Raw genomic sequence first — 19,298 nt, 5'->3', positions numbered from 1 at the left:
CAGACAACTTGTCCTTTCAGGGCAACAAAGGTACAAATCCCACCCAGTTTCACTCAACTACCACTAACAAACAGGTAGGAAGAAGTGAGGAAAGACCTGTGTTGTTAGCTGTGAACAGCACCTCAGATCACGTAAAAAAAACTTAAAGGCTTCAGGAAACAAACTACTAAAGAAGAGAAAAGTAGTAAGGAAAAAATTAGATCTTACTTCTAGGATTGGATAGTTATAATAGAGCAATGGGTGCTCTTGAAAAGCAGCCTCTCCAAGCCAAGAAGGTCTTGTTGCACTTGCCAGCAGCAAAACATGCCAACTAAGACTTAATCATCCTTGAACTGTTGGAAGAAGCTTTCAACCAAAAACACAGAAATAAGAAATGCAACTATCAATCATTATTTTATACAAGAACAACATGTATTCTATGATTCACTTGCATCAAGTTTGACTAAATATATCACTACCTTTAAACAGAAAATGCATGCAATGCACTAGAAATAGAAATATGTTGATGTGATGTACTGACTATGTGATTTTCTCCTATTTTTAATACGCTTATTTTACCTTTCATACAATCATAGAATGGTCTGGGTTGAAAAGGATCATTTGTTTCAACCCCCTGCCACAGGCAGGGTTGCCAACCCCTAGACCAGAGAAAGTGTTTTTGTAGGTGCTTACCAATTTTGCTGCTCCATTCTTTTTCACTCACGCTTGCTTTATTCTTCTGTTGTTTACTAAAGTGAGTAGACTATGGACAAATATGTTTCAAGAATTTTATACAAAACAGGACTGCATCACTACTGCAATAAGCATGCTGATGTGAAACGTAGGTGCTATTGTAGCTGAAGAAAAGCAAATGGCAAAGAAGATGACAATGAAATGTGTGGAAGAAAATACCTAAATAAACCCTTCATAATGAAAGAAACTAGAACTAAAAGTCTTCTAAAAATGTCAGCTAGTGGAACTCAATAAAGGTCAGGACACTTTGAAAAGGAGAAGAGAGAAGATTTTCTGTATTTACATTTTTTTGTTCCATAATTCAGTACAATGTATTCTAGGTTACTTTAATCTAAGATGTGACCTTTATTGCCAACATTCACTGTTCATTATCCAAGACGACCCAATTTTTGCCTGAGGAAGCCAAACTTGTTGATGTGTAAGTTGTCTAAATCAGCATCTTGCAGGATGCTTACTGATGTCAGCCTTCAAACTCAATACTTAGATGCCACAAGTTAACCAACATAATTGATTTTCACTATTCTTGCATAAATCAATATAAACAACAGCTGGGGAATGACTTCACATATTTTACAAAGCCTGTAACATTACTGATCCCACCACTAACAAATGAAAACAGGTGAGGAAAGTGCTTTTGTGCCAATAGAAATCTTTCATTTAACCACAAAAGCGTGCCAAGACAGTCAAATACAGCATACAGACACGTTTTGAAGTCACTGAATTTACAGGCACAACAAAATTGTGAAAATAAGTGAGCAGCTCAAAATGGGGAGCATTTGTCATTACAAAAAGGTCACAAAGATTTCCTTCAACTAATAGAAAGTCATGCTTTCATAGTTTTCAATCTGTCAGTCCCAAAACGAAAGCAAAATCAGGAACGATAAATTGTTTCTGATACCACACGTGCTCCTGAAACTTCTTTTTTCTGTTGGTGGGGGTTTAACAACCACATTTTCCTGTGTTGAAACTGCTTCTGTCCTTTCTTACAGTGCAAAACCATTACACAAACAAGAGTATATAGCAACTGCTTCTCTTTCCTTCCTCCCCCAGGAAGGAAAATTATTTCCTCTGGCAGCCCAGTTACAACACACAGAAACTGCTCTAACAGCAACAGGTTTAAAAACACCGCTTTGGTTCTCAATTCATACCCTTCCTGAGACTTAAAAGAGGAAAGGAACCTTCTTCCAAAACAACATCCCTTACTTCGCAGCTTATTTTAAGCCGAGTACTTAACTCTTCCAAAGTGGATGAAAACTTTAAAGGAATTAAAGTAAGTTACCTTTTATTTTAAAGAGAATCATCTTCCCTCAAGAAGCACTCATGGGTGATCTCAATAAAGCTTGTATGTCATGTGCACAAAGTTATCTGCAGCATGCAGAAAGGATACAATACAGCAAAGAAAATGAGATTGATTACACAGAATTATAGAGTTTGGAAAGGACATCTAAGAGATCGAGTCCAATCCCCCTGCTAAAGCAGTTCCATACAGCAGGTCACAGTTAAGCATCCAGACAGGTCTTGAGAATCCCCATAGAAGATGACTCCAGAGCTTCTCTGGGCAGCCTGTTCCAGTGCTCCAGCACTCTGACAGTGAAGAATTGCTTCCTTGTGTTAGTGTGGAACTTCCCATGTTTCAGTTTCTGCTCATCGCCCCTTGTTTTATTGTTGCTCACCACCAAAGAGAGCCAACCCCATCAACCTGACTCCCTCACTTTAGATGTTTATAAACAGTGATGAGATCCATTCTCAGCCTTCTCTTCTCCAGACTGAAGAGTCTCAGGTCTCTCAGCCTCTCCTCATAAGGGAGAAGCTCCAGGCCCTTTATCATCTTCGTGGTCCTCCACCACACTCTTTCTAGGACATCCCTGTCTTTTTTGAGTTGGTGAGCCCAGAACTGGACACAGTACTCCATATGAGGCTGCATCAGGGCAGAGCAGAGGGGGGAGGATCACGTCCTTTGACTTGCTGCCTATGCTCTTTTTAATGCATCCTAGGACACCACCAGCCTTGGCCACAAGGGCACACTGCTGGCTCATGGCCAAAGGAACTCTTCCCCATCAGGTCATCCCCCAACCTGCAGATGCATGCAGTTATTCCTTCCCATGTACAGGACTCTACACTTGCTCTTGTTGAATTTCATGAGATTTCTCTCTGCCCAATTCTACAGTCTGTCCAGACAGTGTGGCCTTCTGGTGCATCAGCCACCCCTCCCTGTTTCATACCATCAGCAAACTTGCTGTGGAGCGGACTCTATTCCCTCATCCAGGTCACTGATGAATATGGCAAACAAGACTGGGCATTAATGACCATCTGATGACATCATTTCTTCAGATGTCAACGTGTTTAATATCTAACATGGCAAAGAAGGAAGTGATCAGTAGCGACAAAGCAAGTAATCAAGTAGAGAAAGTTACTCTAGGAAACTCAGTGTATACATCCTGGCGTTGTTTCAGAATTTAGTTGAGCAGCTGCTACGAATTTCAACCTGTACACTGCAAAGACATTCAAACCACTCTGAATCTCAAAAAATAATTTCTCTAGCTAACCTGCAGGTAAACCAGCAACACTGCAGGTTATGGGAACGGCAAAGCTTTAACAAGCCTTAATGAACCGAACGAAGAAAAAACTTGCAAAACTCGCTTTGCATGTAATACAGCCTATTAAAAAAAGTTCTTGCAGAAAGTAACAGAACACAGTGAAGGTGCACAGATTAATGGCTTATGAGTGAAACAGACAGAATCTTAGGTATTATACGGGAAACAAGAAATTTGAAGTGATCTAAAACCTCTAACACCATCACTGCAGGCCTTTTGTACTGCTAACAGATTCCAACCTTCAAGTCATGTTTGACTGTATTAGTCACTGAGAAAAAATGCAATATTTCCTGATACTTCACTGAAATTCTTCAACCCATCTATAACAAAAATAAATTACAATCCTTTTTAGAAAGAATGTTCTAAAAGAATTCTCTAACAGTTCTTCAGGAACAGTATACATTTAAAATACTTTAAATTTTCTGGCTGCAATTCAAAACAACGCAGCTGGGAATCATCTATCAATTGTCCCATAATACTTAATGTAGACGAATCATTTCTCTTTACAAGTTTCCATCTGCAGATTCTCAGATTAGGATATCAAGCACATACATGGAAAATTACATCAAGATATATCATAACTAACCCTTATAACTGAAAGAAGGTTTTGCTGTACATTAAATATAAGAACCAAATCTCCAATTCCAATTATTTCAACATGGCTGCTAGATGCTCTATTAAAGAAAAGCATCTACAACCTGCAACATTGGAATGTTATACATTTTGATCATTTATTTTAGTCAATTCTTACTATGCAGGACAAAGAACAAGCTTACTCTGCAATGATTTTTTTTTTTTCCTGAAGCTCCTTAGAAGTGCATAGAGTAATATTTTTCATTAGCAGGGAATTTAAGAGAAACTGTAACTTGTAATCATCTATATGTGTAAAGACAATTACTGTACCTAATAGTTGAAGAAAAGATTCAACTTGTTATCAAATAAGGTAAGCTAGAACAAAACTAAAAATCCCAACTTTGTGCCCCACTCATCTCACACATCTCCAACTTAGCCAACTGTAGAGATATCAGCTAGTTCATCAAGTAAGCTTTTTCTCCATTCTAAATAACATAAAAGACTAAGCTCTATTTAAATCAAGTAAATCAAAGTATATTTTCACAGTATAAACTTCATTGAGAAAGCCAAAAAGTGGATCACTGATTAAACAGTAAAAGCCTATCAGTGCACAGTAGTTTAACACTGATTTCCCAATGGAAAGGCATCTCAACCAACATCCTTTATCTTGACTGTAAAGGCATCAGATTGAAACTGAAAATAGCTTTTTCCTAGATAGCCAATACAATTTTGACAAGGAATTTTGCGAAGAAGAATTCAAAATATTAACTGATAGATTATAAAAGCTGTTTTCCTATTACTCCTCCTTGGAAAACCAACCACATGCCCAATCATGCACATATAAAACTATTTCACTCCGGACAAAAGCAAAATTTGAAGAGAAAGCTGTATAATTCAAACAGCAGGATCATTTATGATTATTAACTGCTTTATAGAAACAAACTGGAATGTTGTCAGTTTTTTATTCCTGACACAAACAATGGCCATGATTCTACATTCAGGATCTCTAAGCCTAGTTACTTCTCTCCAGGGTCAGCACTGATCTCAGGTATTTATCATTTTGCATGATACAACCAACTGCCCGTAAAGCACAGTCTCAGACTACAGGTGAAGTTAATCTGTGCCATCTAACATACAATAGCTAGTTGCAGACTGAAAAATATCCTAAGTCAGATACAGCACCACCAGAATTTGCATGAGAGAACATCGCCCTTAAGAAGGGGTCAACCACAGCATAATTGCAGTTCCCTAAAGTCAGCTTAAAGGGTCTGAGGTCCCACCAGCATCCTATTATTGAACTGGTACCTTTATATAACATTCAGTGAACGTCTGGGATATTCTACATGATCATAGAATCATTAAGGTTGGAAAAGACCTCTAAGACCATCTAATCCACCACCCACCTATCGGCAATACTGCTTAATAAACCACATCCCTAAGTGTCACAAGTGTCTGTTTTGGAAACGCCAGGTGATTTCCATCACCTATCAGCTGCTACCTGGTCTCCTTAAAATAAACTTATCTTCAAGGGCACGTGGCTGGATCACCAAACAGATGACTGAACTTGGCACCACGCTTGCAGGGGAAGCCAAGTTCAGGGAGAAGCAACTGCTTAACATTCCTACCCTCAGATATCCTATCATCAGGCCAAGGTTGCACACAGTGATGTGGGGCACCAAGCCCTCCAACCATCCAGTGGCAAAATCATCATCATTCAAAAAAACACAAAGAAATTATCTAACACCAAAATTAAGGCTGTTCCTTCCCAGCTGGTGTATGTGCCACATCCAAAGCACACTGTTTGAGACCAGTTAACAGGGATAAATTATTTTTAACTTCATTTTCACTTCTCATAGTACAGTGTTAAAATTAGCCTAAACTACTAAAATCCTAAGAGGAAAAAAGAAAGAAAAAGCTATTTTTCTCTCTCTGTATTATGCTCAAGATACTACAATCTGAATTTGTTACGTCATCATTTTTTTCCACAACAGATTATGTTTTTGCAACTCAAGATCCATAGCACAGAGCATACAAATTGTTTGTGCCTGATCTGGAATGTTCTCAGTCTAATTTTTCAGAGTGTTTGTCACTGTGCATAAATTTGAAGTTACTACTAGCTTCAGCTGCAAAAGCTTTATGTGGCTCATTTTATAGGTGTCCAATTTGAAATCTTAGCATTCAATACAAGGATCACAATTAGCATTGCTATTAACAGCAGCTAAGAGTCTTGTTTATCATGTAAAAAGCAAAATCCAATCCTTAAGAGTGGCATTTAACTAAAAAGAACTTTCAGGTGACCATTATCAATCCCTTATTCAATTCAATACACAACATCAAGCACACACAACTAGTAAAATGAGTTCCATAGATCATATGCTTTTAGATCTATATATATATATGCTTAAGGCATTCCTAGAATACAAGCCATTCTCAACAGTAAGTTTATTAAGCAGAAAGAAAGGTAACACGTTGATGGAGTTAGGGACAGTTGATTTGTATGAGGAGATGTTAAAAAAAAGTAGTCAATATGTCATTTAGCACCTATGTTTTGTTGATATTGTAATGCAGGCTAAATTCACAAATCTAATGCGAAGAGAATTTGTCAAAACAACCAGCTTGAGAAATTTAATTTCATTATTTTCAAGGGATGGAAGAAAGCATTTTGGATTCCCAACAAATAATTACAATGAAAAAGTTGGACATCTTCAACAAAGGAAAACCGACCATTTCCATGTGCAATATTTATGCTTTTCTAAAAATCACCACGCAGCACTTAATGAGGTCACATAACTGTAACATCTAAGCATCCCCTCCGAAGTCTTCATATAAATAAATGACTGAAGCGTGATCTGAAGAGGTAACAGGCGTAAGTTTTTCTGCATTTATTACTTTTGAAAGGGAAAATCTGTTATCAACAGATCAATGAGAGTAAGAACAAACCTTTGGGTTTAATTACCACTTACAACTCAAACCATTACAATAAGTCTGTGTATTCACTGTACAACTCCTTAAAGCCAGCAGGCTACCCTGGATTAAAGTGTAAATCCTATCCCATTTAATATTCCACATGCCTGGTTCAGGTTTCATTTACGCGTGCTTCACTATTTCCCTGTGGAAAAGCAAAACAATGCCTCCTACTGCTATTAATTGCTCATAAAAAACCACTTCTTTGAATAAAAACTTAATATGATAATTCTGAAATGCAGCCTATTTTTTTTTCATATAAATTATGTCCATTAAGGAGTATCAATGAAAGCAAACTTTTAGAATTTGAAGATAATAAAGATAAAGCAAAATGACTCCAAATCTTTTTTCTCCCTGCGTTATTTACATTTAAGTTAGAGAACTTCCTTGTTCTACATTAGGGAACGACTTACCTACCTAAGGGAACTTCATCCTGAAAAAAACAGACGTGGCTTTTTAAAAGAGATTTAGTTTAGAATAGGCACATATGGAAATTCCCTAACTCTATTCCAGACCAAAAATAGTTTAAAATGTTTTAATTAATCCACTTTTCCTTGACAAATAGTTCCTTCACAATGTTTCTAATATAACTCAACATTGGCTGCATCTTTCCTGACAGCTGGTATTTCCTTAACAGAGAATGTCTCAAATGGCTTATGTATAGCATTCCTTCTAAAATTCATTTCCTTTCTGTGTAAGATGTTAATACAGCAGGAAAAAAAAGCAGGAATGTTTCATGCCATGTGGGATATAACAGTTCTAGAGTTTTGCTTTAAATTAGCCCAATAGCTTTTTCTTGGTAGAAATATTATTAATGTGGCTGTAGCTTAACATTTGGAAAAAGGAAAAATACTTGCCCACAACTTTGCTTCTTTCCAGATCACATTCCAACATGAACTTCATTTTTATGTTTTAGCTCTTCAGTACATGCCCAGTGGAAGTCTGACAGTATCTTAGGGGAAAGAGTAAGAATAAAACAATTATCTTGTTCAGAAACAAGAGACTGATAGTTCCATATCAAATAATTTCCTAACCAGAAAAGGAAGCTCTCAATAACTTCGCTCTAAACATTAAGATCATTCAAGCCACTGAAATGAGAAGAACACCACAGTCTTTCTCAAGAGAAGAACAGACACTACAGTCTGACAAAAGAAGATGCAACTCCCACGGGTGGGCCACTCTTCTACATTAACAGCAGATCTGCTGTCCTTAAGAGCTAGGAGACTTGCAAGAGTTGTATGTAGAAGAACTAAAGTCTCACATGCACAGACCCCTGGAAATGCTCCTTACAGGATACTGCACACAAACAGAGGTATTTAGTCTAAAGTCAGTGCCTACACCATTAAAATCCTGCAAAAACTTAGCCGAATGCCTGTCACTGCTGTAGCTCTCCAGTAGTCTTTAACTGATTAAGAAATATGTCTTGATAATTTCCTTCCTCCGTCATGCTAGAGTGCTATAAATCACAATACTACTCTGACAGATCAGATCATTGTCAGTACTGCACAAAATTTTCATTCTTCAATATTCTGCAGCCTATACAAATTGATGCACAATGATATTTTTAGAGCTATTCTCCATTTGAGGCGGGGTATCTCCTAGCCAATGTGTCCTTTTGTGATTATCTTTGTTAATAACTGCACACGTAGAATAGTGAAAATTCAGTTACCAGAAAGCTTCTCTAGAAGTTAAGGTTCGCTTATCTTACATTTATGAATTGGCACATTTCTAAACTTCAGCAAAAGCCTGCCCGAAATATGCCCTCCTCAACTAATTCTATATCTCAAGTTACAGTGAGAGAGGATGGATGCAGGAAATGTTCTTTCTTCCTTTCTAACAGGCCAACTCGTTTTAGCACCCTGCTCACAAAAGTAATACCTTTAGTTCTGAAAGCAAGATTCATTCTGCATGCCTTAGCACTCATATCAAAGCCATGGACAAGATCTGCAATGCTCATTTGCTTAACTGAATTCATGGATGCCTTACACAAAGCTAAAGCAAGTAGAAAAAGCCAAACTTACCACTTCTCTCTGCCACCTCCTACACGTAAACAGGACAAGAATCTGAACACTTTGGGGGCCACAGGAAACAAAGGAATCGTTGAATAGCTTAGAGCTTTTATTCTTATGAAAGTATTTGCTACAGCCACTTCAGAGGCTTACTGCCGTTACACAAGGGCAACGGTTGGCAAAGCTGAAGGCACAGAAAGGACAGGCCCTAAGGAAATCATGCTAACATGTGACTGATGCAATCAAAGCTTACTAAATCCTCTAAACTTTTCATAACGTTTCTTTCATTGATTCAAAATACCTGCTATTAGTGTATTTTCAGACATAGTTTGCTGCACAAGAGGCTGTGTCTCACACGGTGCTGTTCTGCAGTAGAATAAACTACTGCAATTACTTAACAAGAAAAGAATTTTATTTATTTGTCCTGTAGGGAAGAGATAATATAAATACTGCCACAATCTAAACGTGATATATTATTTACTTCAAGCACTGACTTAAATTTGGGATGTTTTTCTTGCTTATTAGAGCCAACATTGCTCAACACGTAGAGCTATATCCAGCAGAGAGGTGCAAAACCAACTGCTTCTCAACATTTAAGAAAGGGACCAAGATCCTTCCTTCGGAGTAGTACTGAGATACACAAAGTACAACAACCTGCAATATAACAGAAGCAGAAAAACTTTTCAGTGAACAAAGTCACACAAATGACTACCCTAAGTAAATCATGGAAATGGATACAACCATATGTGCCAAAATAATGAAGTATTCATCTTGTAATGTACAGCAGACCAATGCAAACACTGGAAATAGTGGAAACTGACAGGGTTTTATTTAAAACTTGGTATTTGAGTGAGAAAATTTAAACCTGATGTTCCCAATAAAAGAATCTATTTCTCTGAGAAATGCCGTAACTCTGGGAGACACTGTCACTTCCAATGGTCAGAAACAGATGGATGAGTCCGCAGAACACTTTCTGTAAATCACAGTGACACACGAGGATTTTTCTAAGGAAGCTACAGTGCAAAACCTATCCATCTCCTGGAGACAGCACAAACTGCAGTGAGCCTGATCTTTTTGTATTTTCTTTCCTAAAGTAGTCCATCCCAAACTGCGGAAAGATCACAAAAGCTCCCAGAACACTGTACTCCATCTTCCCAGTTATTTAAAAGAGATTAAACCAGTTCAAACACCCTCTTTCCAAATATGAGCTGTATGTCAATTCCCAGAACATTAATTGTTTTCACTGTCTAACGATGGATTACACATAAGTTCTGTGGCAATATACTGTTGCAAAGACAAACCTGGGCAAGAAATCTTGGAAGAAATGCCTAAAACTGTTTTCTCTTTAAAGCAAACCACTGCTCAAGTTGACAGATTTACTGATGTTCTCACAATGAAGAGGGAAATCTGAAAGAAAGGTCCTGTCAAGGCAGGGCACTCAAAGGAAACGACTCGCCTTACTTTACCAGGCTCCATGCAATTCTCAACATGAATTCCAAGTAACAGTCCTGGTTATGAGAAAAACCATGGAGCAAAATCCAAAAATATTTATTCCATCTAAGTTTAATAGGATTCAGTATAACAGTACAAGATGCAGCCATAAATAAACATGATAAAGTTGTTAGTGCTTACTATTGCTGTAATGAATAAACACGTTCAGTACATTCTAGTAGAGTGTAAATAGCAGTAACAAAAGTGATGTGACAGAAATGGAATTAACCATCTGAGCAAACCTACGCTTATTCTAAAATTAACTATTAAGAAGTAGAAGCAAACTGAAGCCCATAAAGTGAAACATCTGAAAAACTAAGTTTTACACTTCCACGCCCAAACCCGGCCAGTATTTCACGTCTAAATCATTCTCATCAAAGGAGCAGTGGGTCAAAGTTAACCAGCAAGTCTCAGAAAAGCACACCACGTTCCCTATAATGGACATCCATGCTACTCACACCTCCCTGTCATGACATTTGCCTTCACCACTCTCTGTGAGAGCACATCACCTTGCGTGCAAGCACTAACAAGGGCAACCTGAAAAGATGGCTGCTGGCAGATCAGTGCTCTTTATCTCCATACACGCCTCCTTCTCAACATCCCACATCACTTTTTTACACTACATTTGGGTAAATACAAGGGGTATAAGGTTGGCAACAGGTTCTGGTTTTAAATACTTCTCTAGAGACTGAACCTACCAAATTTCTAGCAGCAATCCATGGAGCTGTAATAACTACCTGAGAGTCAATTGTGGCACCAGACTCTTTTGTACGTCCTCAGAAACAGCAGCAACGTTGAGTACTTCCCACACAAAGCTTAACATCCTCCACAGACCCATTTACACCTTCAGCACACCACCAGAACATGGCAGTGACACCTCGTCTGAGGTACAACACGACCCATCTCCAAAACAACGCCTGCATTTTACTTTGTTCTGATGTTGTAACTTGGTTGTGTGCAGAGTAGAATTTACAATGCATTTCCAAACAGCTACCTTTCAACCTTCAGAAACATAGCATGAAGTGCTTTCAGTGGCATTAATTACATAAAGAGTATTAGTATCGAGTCATATTAGGCAGTCTGAAAATGTTTTTTAAGTTATAAAAACACTTCAAAAGCATTAATCAGCTTAAAAACATTCATTGCCACATACATCTCTCCACATATGTTCAATCACATTAGGAGAACACATCTTTTGAAATATGGCTCAAGCTAATTTTAAGCATGGTTGGAAAAGTTTGGCCTACGCTGATTAAAACCTATATTTAAATGAAAGGAAAATTTAACCACAGAAACTGTGCTTAGTTTAGAAAAATAAGCATATCACTGCCAAAGCGCTGTCCTAAGTTTAGATTGCTGTCTAACTAAAACATTACAAGAAACTAAAATGGATTTTTAAATGTTTCAAGATGAAACACCCATTGAGTAATTTGCAAGATATCCAATTATCTGCTGAATTCAAACGTATAATGCTAATGCTTGATCCGAACAAATGCAGTCTGTAGATTGTTTCTTGTGAGGAAAATGAGCAAATCGATGTTAAAAATCAATAACAGCACTAGATTAAGAGAAACCATAATGAAACCTAGGAGCAAAATTACCAAGTGATGTGGAATTAATTATTCAGACATAAAGAATACTGTTTGAAGGGAAGGGAAGGAGTGTTTTGAATCTTCATCTACTGCTTCTGTCCCTCTGAGAGTTCAACAAACTGAATAAAGGCTTCTTGGACTTTTGAGGGAGGAAAGATTTAGGTTGGATGTCAGGGGGAAGTTCTTTACAGAGTGGTGAGGTGCTGGAACAGGCTGCCCAGAGAGGGTGTGGATGCCCCATCCCTAGAGGTGTTCAAGGCCACATTGTATGGGGCCCTGAGCAGCCTGACCTAATATTAAATGGGGAGGTTGGTGGCCCTGCATATGGCAGGGGGGTTGGAGATCCATGATCCTCGAGGTCCCTTCCAACCCAGGCCATTCTGTGATTCTGTTTTCCCCACTTTTAAAACTGCATCAGTGCCATATGAAGTGTTTCATGTAAACTCCCATACGTAGCAGGACAGTAATGTTTTCACCTTTGAATACCAGGGAGGGTCTTCCTAACATATTTGAAAGATCACATGGCATACTTTTCTAACTTCCAATTCATACTTGTATCTGGGTGAAATCGTTATCATGCCATCCACACTTCTTCTTTATAAAGAAAATAATAAAAAACAACACTCCACGCACTAACCTTAGATCTGTATGTTTATTTTATGTACAATCACAATTCCAAGTACCTTGAACAGTTATCTAAATCTTGATCTGTGACAACCATCACTAGACTGATTTTCAATCAAGATCCCAGGCGATGAAAGTAACTCCCCTCCTATTTAGAACTGATCAGGACTACATGTACCTGTCAGAACCCGCACTGCTTATTATTGCTTCTGTTTGGATTACAAAGAGAAACGAAGTGCTTGGTTTTATTTCTTGTTTTCCTGTAGAAGCCTGGGTGTTCTGTTTCTTTTTGACTCTTGTAGTTACAACCACCTCAGCTGTTGCACTGACTTGGTGAAGGAGCACAGAACGGTATGTGAGCATGTCTGGGGACACAGCAGTTTGTAGGACACTGCCACAATTCAAAGACTAATTTCTGTAAGAAATTAGAACAGTTCCCAGAAAAGCTGAATCCCTTTCTACAAGCAAGGGCTGGTAAGCCACCTAACTGCTTCATATAGATTCCTTGGGCTGTCTATTCATTTAGTCCTAGAGCAAACAGATAGACATTTATTTTAATCATGAAGAATAGTGAATGTCTTAATGCTATGAGCTCAAAGCACTCAAGATTATGCTGTACCATTGAAAATCACTAGAACTAATGCATTACTTGCTCTCTTGATACTCAAAAGGACATCAACAGCAGGCCTATATCAAAGGGTGACAAAAAAGACAACAGCACTCAAGAGTGGAGAAGTCTCAGGACCACAGAGTAGCAGCCTTGGGAAGGCATGTTTAAAAGCAATAATATTTAAAAAAAAAACAGTTTTGCATTAATGAAATCCCAGAAAAGAATAAATCCACTGTCAGATTAAAAGTAAATTCATTTTCTCAAACTTGTTAAAAGACAGTGAGTGAACTAAGCGGAATAACTGTTTTTGTATTGATCAGAAAGCCTCCCCCCGTTCTGTACTTCTAAGCATAAAAGAAACTCCAATAAACACAAACTGAATTAAAGATATGTATATTTTATAGTAGAACAAGTTCACAAGGAAACAAGCTCAACTTGAAAGAAAAAAATATCTTGAAAAGAGAGAGATGTCTAGGCTTAAAGAAGTCTGCTAATGTTTCCCTCTAGCATCTCACTGTGCCTGCAGCAGCAACAAGGGCCTTTACAAAGCAGAACTGTCTTCAGGGGTGGTTAACTGTTCAGACAGATCAACAAAAAGGCACATGAAAACAAACTGCAGGCCTTTTCACACTTAGAAGGGATCTGTTTCAAAAGTCAATTCTCTAAAGGTTCCGTTTTCCCCTCTAATAGCTCTAAGTGTTGACCAACAGGCACAGTGCAAACAAGCCAGCTGCTACCAATCCATTACTAATAAAACATCAAACCAAATTTCACAACTCAATATCAGATACAGACAGTGGGGAATCTTACCTGCCTGTTCTCAACACCACAAGCTGAAGAAACAAACGAACAACGGGTAAGGTAGAAGAGGATCGTCAGTGAAGAGCATGAATTAAGAGAAGAAAAAAGAACAAAGGAAAACAAAGATCACCTGTACACAATTAGCACAAGCTGAGACAAGTATTCTGTGTGTCCCAAGGAGTTGCAGTGGAAGACAGCAAAAGCAATGAGGTGCATGTTCTGGCAAAGCAGGGCAATGTGTGGGGCGGGGGAGATGACAGCCTACCAGCCAAAAGCAAGACAGGGAAGAAAGAAAATAAATTAAGACCGATAAAGCAAAAACTAGGAAGTGAAATTCCACCAGGAGAAGACTTGGATGGCAGAAGCCAGCAGAAGAACAGAATTTGTGCTTAGGACAGCTCAGGTGATTAAGAATTTAGTTTGGCATCATTAGAAGTAGTAGCTGAGGAAGCAGAGATTCTGCAAAAACATATGAAATACATGCCAGTCTCCCACTTACGAGACTGGAAAGAAGATTTGCTGGATCAAGTAACCTTAATGCTGCTAAAACTCCACAAGAATGTTTTAGTGAACATTTCTAATTTTCTTTTCAGATTACTTCTGTGAGAAGAGCAGGAAACTCCACAGAAGTTAAAACTTGTTAAGACTAAGAAGTCAGAATGTACCTGAATCAAGGGTTCTTTGTGTAACTTCGGTTTGGCTTTTGCAGGAAGACACAATACTGCTTTCCCCTCATGACTCTTGTCCTTAAAATCTAAAAAACACTTTGTAAGGGGTTTCTCTTTCTTTGCGCAGGAGCTCTTTGGCACACAGAGAATTTATGGGGCTAAAAGTCACTTTGGATTTTTAATCCTTGCCTTCTTACCACATATTCCCTACATAGGGCTGCTTTTTTTTTTTTTTTAATCCAAACTTTCCAGAAGCTTTAAGTGTAGCCCTTATTCTACCGAATGGGCAACTTGAGATTTGGTTTTTCAGGGTACGATTGCACCTTGTACTTAACCCACATTAGTGCAAAAGGAGAAAGTTTTCATTCATACGGTATCAAACGCTAATAGAATACGTTCCCTCTGACAGGACACCCCCTTGGAACTGTTGGATCAACTGTCCCTGCAACCACCAGATCCATTACAAAGAAAGTAGCGGTAACCTATAACCTGTGATTGTGAAAGAGGGAGACTACGCTTTTTGGTTGCAGCCCACATATCAACCAATGTATTCACACTTAACTGTACCCTAACTTGCCGAGGAGCTAAAATGGCACAGCTGCCACTGAAGCTTATACTCAGAGCATTAAGAAAATACAACGAAATCTCATAAAAACATCAGCCAACATCTTTCAGCTTTCTGTGTTCAATTTAAGATACATTTTTTAATCCATGTTTCCCTGCTTGTATAGTAATAAGAAAAACATCTATACTACAGCAGAATTAACTTGCACTTTGATAAAGGTTAAAACGTGGCTGTGATAATCACTACTGAAAAGTCCACAGGTCCAAAAGAGGAGCGTAGGCAGTGTTTTTGAAATGAGAAACACCTACCACAAAGTAAACAAGTTATGGCGACACTTAGCAATCAGTAAGCTGCCCATGACGTAAGCGTATTCCACTCCATGAAGTACAGCTTAAAAATAGACCAGTTGCATCCAAACACTTATCACAATCAATATACATAAGCAGCAAAATGAGCTAGCACGCACAGCTTAACTCCAGCACTCAGGTCTCAGCAGGCAGTTATGTTCCACATCGTTTGACTACTAGAGCCTTGTCTGGATCCCCATCCTACATTAGGGACCATGCAGGTCAAAGTTCAGCTTTGCTACAGAGCAAACAGAGCTGAGATAGCAGCACGCGAGCCAGCAGTGCTGGCAGAAGTGACAACAGGCACAGTAACCACAGCAACGCACTCAGCTACAGCTGGCAAAACCTGACTGATTTCGTACATACAAGTCAGCAAGAGACTGCACTCCCTCCAGAAGAAAAAGCACCAAGGATCAGACTACAACAGTAACCCTCTGTTTATTCCTCTAGATGTAACAAACATAACAATCCCAAAAGCAAGGCTTCTCACACAGAGAACGTATTTCCAGACAAGCTCAAGCACTTCACTTCACTTCAGCCACTCCCCGCCCGGCATCTCCTACAACGCGGCCCCGCCTGCGGAGAAACGGGAGGCAGGTGAGAGGAGGCCGCACCTCGGCCATAAGCAGCCGGCCTGCCCGCTGCTGGACCACTAACCAAGGCCCAGAGCTCCGGCACGCCCCGACCGAAGGCTCCCCGGAGCCCGCCCTCACCTGAAAAGGGGCAGCGCAGCGGCGGGAGGCTCCCGCCTCGCTCACGGAACCGCCGCCCCGCCGAGCGCGGCCACAACAGCGCCCAGCGCCGCCATGGCCACGGCCGCCATATTCCCGCTGCCAGCGGCGACCTCTGACCCCCAATCACTTCCGGTCACGGCCGTCAAGCCGTTGTTATGGCGCCGCTCCCGGCCCCGGGCAGCCTTAAAGGGGCAGCGCGCCCCCCGGAAGCCCTGCTGGCTGCTCCTGGGCTCGGGCAGCGGGGGTTTAACGTAGAGACGCGGCACGGCGCAGCGCTTACAGTTCAGCCGCGTGCCGTCCTCGCGAGCAACGGTTTGATCGAAATGACAGGAATTCGCATTGCGGAATCTGTCCTGCCGCTGCCAGGCCTTTCCCCCAAAAGCAGGGCAGCTTGGCTGGGGCTCCCAGCCCCTCCAGAGTGACCCGGTCAGCGGGTGTAGGGCTGCAGTGAACGGCAATAAACAAAACAGAAACAAGAAGCATTCCTCTTAATTTTGCTATTAGCTTCGAAAGGACGATGGCTAATCAGCCACTGAGTGCCGTGTGGTGGGCAAAAAGCTGCACCATGACCGATTTTATCATCAAATAACCTGCCAAGAGCCAAAGCAGCAGCAAAGGGCCACGGAATGATTTCCGTCGTTACTAGAGCTGGGCTGGGGGTGGTTGCCCTGAACTCTCTCTGAAACTGGCAATATTTCAGTTTTTATTGCACTGAACTTTACTGCTGCTCAGTTAGTCATTATATACCCTTTCTACACATGTGTTTTTATAAAGTAAACGGATCTGGAGAAACCTCCCCAACCCAAGAAGGAAAGCTCCAGGAGTTTTCAAGGGAAGTTTTATGCTGTGTTAGACCAAAAGGAACACGTGCCCAACTCCATGGATGTGCTGCATTAGGGCCAACGTGACCTGGGCTCTCCATCTGAACCCCCCCAGCCATTTTGTGTGCACAGCAAACAAATCCCTTAGAAAACCTTCTACAAAGCACAGATGCCAGGCAAAACCTGACCCTGTAATCAAAATCTGAGTCTTTGTATTTGTAGCGCAGAGAAACCATGGCTCTTCATAAGCTTGATAAGCTAGTAATGGGTAAAAATGCCTATGACTTAATGTCATAGGATGAAGTTCTCTGTGAATAAACCCATGCTAAAATGGGTTAATAAAATGTTGAAGTAGATTTTGTGGTTAAGCAAGTCTGTTTCACACACCGGCATTTAATGCTTTGCACCAAAAGCAGCCCAGACACTTGCCATCTTGCTCTGTCATTGTGGCTCTGGGCACAATCCTTCTGCCTCTTATACAGCAGGAAGAGTGACACTTTCTTCTGAAAGTGGTATGAGAAAATACTAATTAATATTCATAATTTGATAAGATAAGAAAATGTGAAACGTTATACGGCTTTGCTTGTTACGGTGCAAAACACTTAGCTATACGAACTTCCAGGTAAGACATTTTACTTATGCCTGTGGAGAAAACAATTTGTTAAGACAGATTATAACACGCAATTGCATTCCTGTTTTCCTCAAGGACCACACAGCCATTCTGTGCAGTTCATAAAGGCATCATTTTGTCATTGAAGTGCAGTCTCCTGTGAGGAAGAACATTGCTCTTTTCAGCTATTCATCACAGCACTCTACTAGAAAATGCATGGAATTGCATTTCCAGCCACAGCTACACGGGCATTGTATATAAGCCCTTGAACTTCTTTGAGGTGAGTTAACATAGCCATTTTGTTAGAAAGCAAATAGTCTACTTGAATCTATACATGCAGTCATAATGCCCCTACAGTTTTTGTGAAAGTGGAAAGTACGATTTCTGCAGCCAAAGACAACAGTGAGGGGAAGAAAAGAATGTTCAGTATTCAGCAAAAAGAAAGAATCTGGCTGACTGGAAATGTATGTACATTTTAAAAGGCCTTGTTAAAATAATATTAGGTACTGGTTTTACCTCTGCAAAAATAATGCTGTTTGAAGCTGTAGTCAAGCTTTTGACATGTTTGAAATAAAACAACTTAGATTTAATTTAGGCCCAAAACAATTCCTGTGTGGAGAGCTGGCAGCAAGGAGGCCTGATTTCTGACATATTTATTCCCTGCATCCCTCAGCTCACCTCCTTCCCTACTACACTGATTTCATCTCCTACCCACACCATGATCAACAACCCCTCTAGGTAAGAAGTGGTAGGTATAGGTTGGCCAGAGTGTACCAGCTGCCAAGAACAATAATGATGTTTTCTCACTGGGAGCACAAGTTTATTTCTTTCTCCGCTGGGATGCTGTCAGTATTAACAAATCTTCTAGGAAGGTAATTGTTTCTGAAACCACTGCTCTTCCATCAAACCTGACAGAAATTTGTCTCTCAAGCTATTGGAGGAGAACTCACAGCCAGGCTAAAAGCCAGCATGGCTGGAAAAAAAAGAAAAAAAAAAGAAAAAAAAAAAGAAAAAAAAAAAAAAGAGAGAGAGAGAGAGAAATTAACTATGGAATCAATGAAAATCTTTTTGGATGGGGTTGGAATTAAAAATGATTCAGACTTTGTAGTTGGGCAACACCTGAAAAGTAGAAAGTGAAAAGAGGTGAGGCAAGCTAGCATCCATCCACTGATAGGGCATGGAAATGTGTAAATGAAGAGGTAAGAATTTAAGACCTCAGTACTAACACAGCAAAAGCATGTTTTGGGGCTATAGGCAAGGCAGGATTTTAAAAGGTTTTCAGTGATACGATTTGCTGTGTGCCCCTTCAATCTGTCACGTGTAGGCCACCATAGCTCACCAGGGGTTTACAAGTAGCATCATAGAGCTCGTGAAAAAGCAATAAGAAAGTGATGATGGAGAGGAGGAGAAGCTTGAAGCTGGCTTCTTTAACGACAGCAACACACCTTTAACATTTTACATTTTAATCACTATTGCTTAGCTCTGTCTTTTACTTGCAGATAAGAGCTCCCCTGGGGCCTCTATCAGTGCCCAGGGAAATGACAGACCATGTGGCACTCAAGA

At 39.9% G+C, this 19,298-nt stretch overlaps 1 protein-coding gene across 2 annotated transcripts in view; it reads right to left on the bottom strand.

Moving 5' to 3' along the window:
- Positions 1–16,441, bottom strand: part of LCLAT1 (lysocardiolipin acyltransferase 1) — a 121,349-nt gene extending 104,908 nt beyond the window's left edge. The window contains exons 1-2 of one of the 2 annotated variants that reach the window (XM_090134745.1): positions 16,284–16,430; positions 7,721–7,815 (exon numbers count right to left, since the gene is read on the bottom strand). The gene's annotated coding sequence lies outside the window, so the exon portion shown is untranslated. Of the gene's footprint in view, positions 1–7,720; positions 7,816–16,283 lie in introns of both variants that reach the window. The other variant, XM_031598613.2, reaches the window with a different exon arrangement.
- Between the last annotated feature and the right edge of the window lie 2,857 nt (positions 16,442–19,298).

This window comes from Phasianus colchicus, chromosome 2 (assembly GCF_987193195.1).
Source record: "Phasianus colchicus chromosome 2, bPhaCol1.hap1.1, whole genome shotgun sequence".
Taxonomy (NCBI): Eukaryota; Metazoa; Chordata; class Aves; order Galliformes; family Phasianidae; genus Phasianus; species Phasianus colchicus.
The sequence above is the reverse complement of the archived record's forward strand: the minus strand, read 5'-3'. Positions and strand labels throughout refer to the sequence as shown.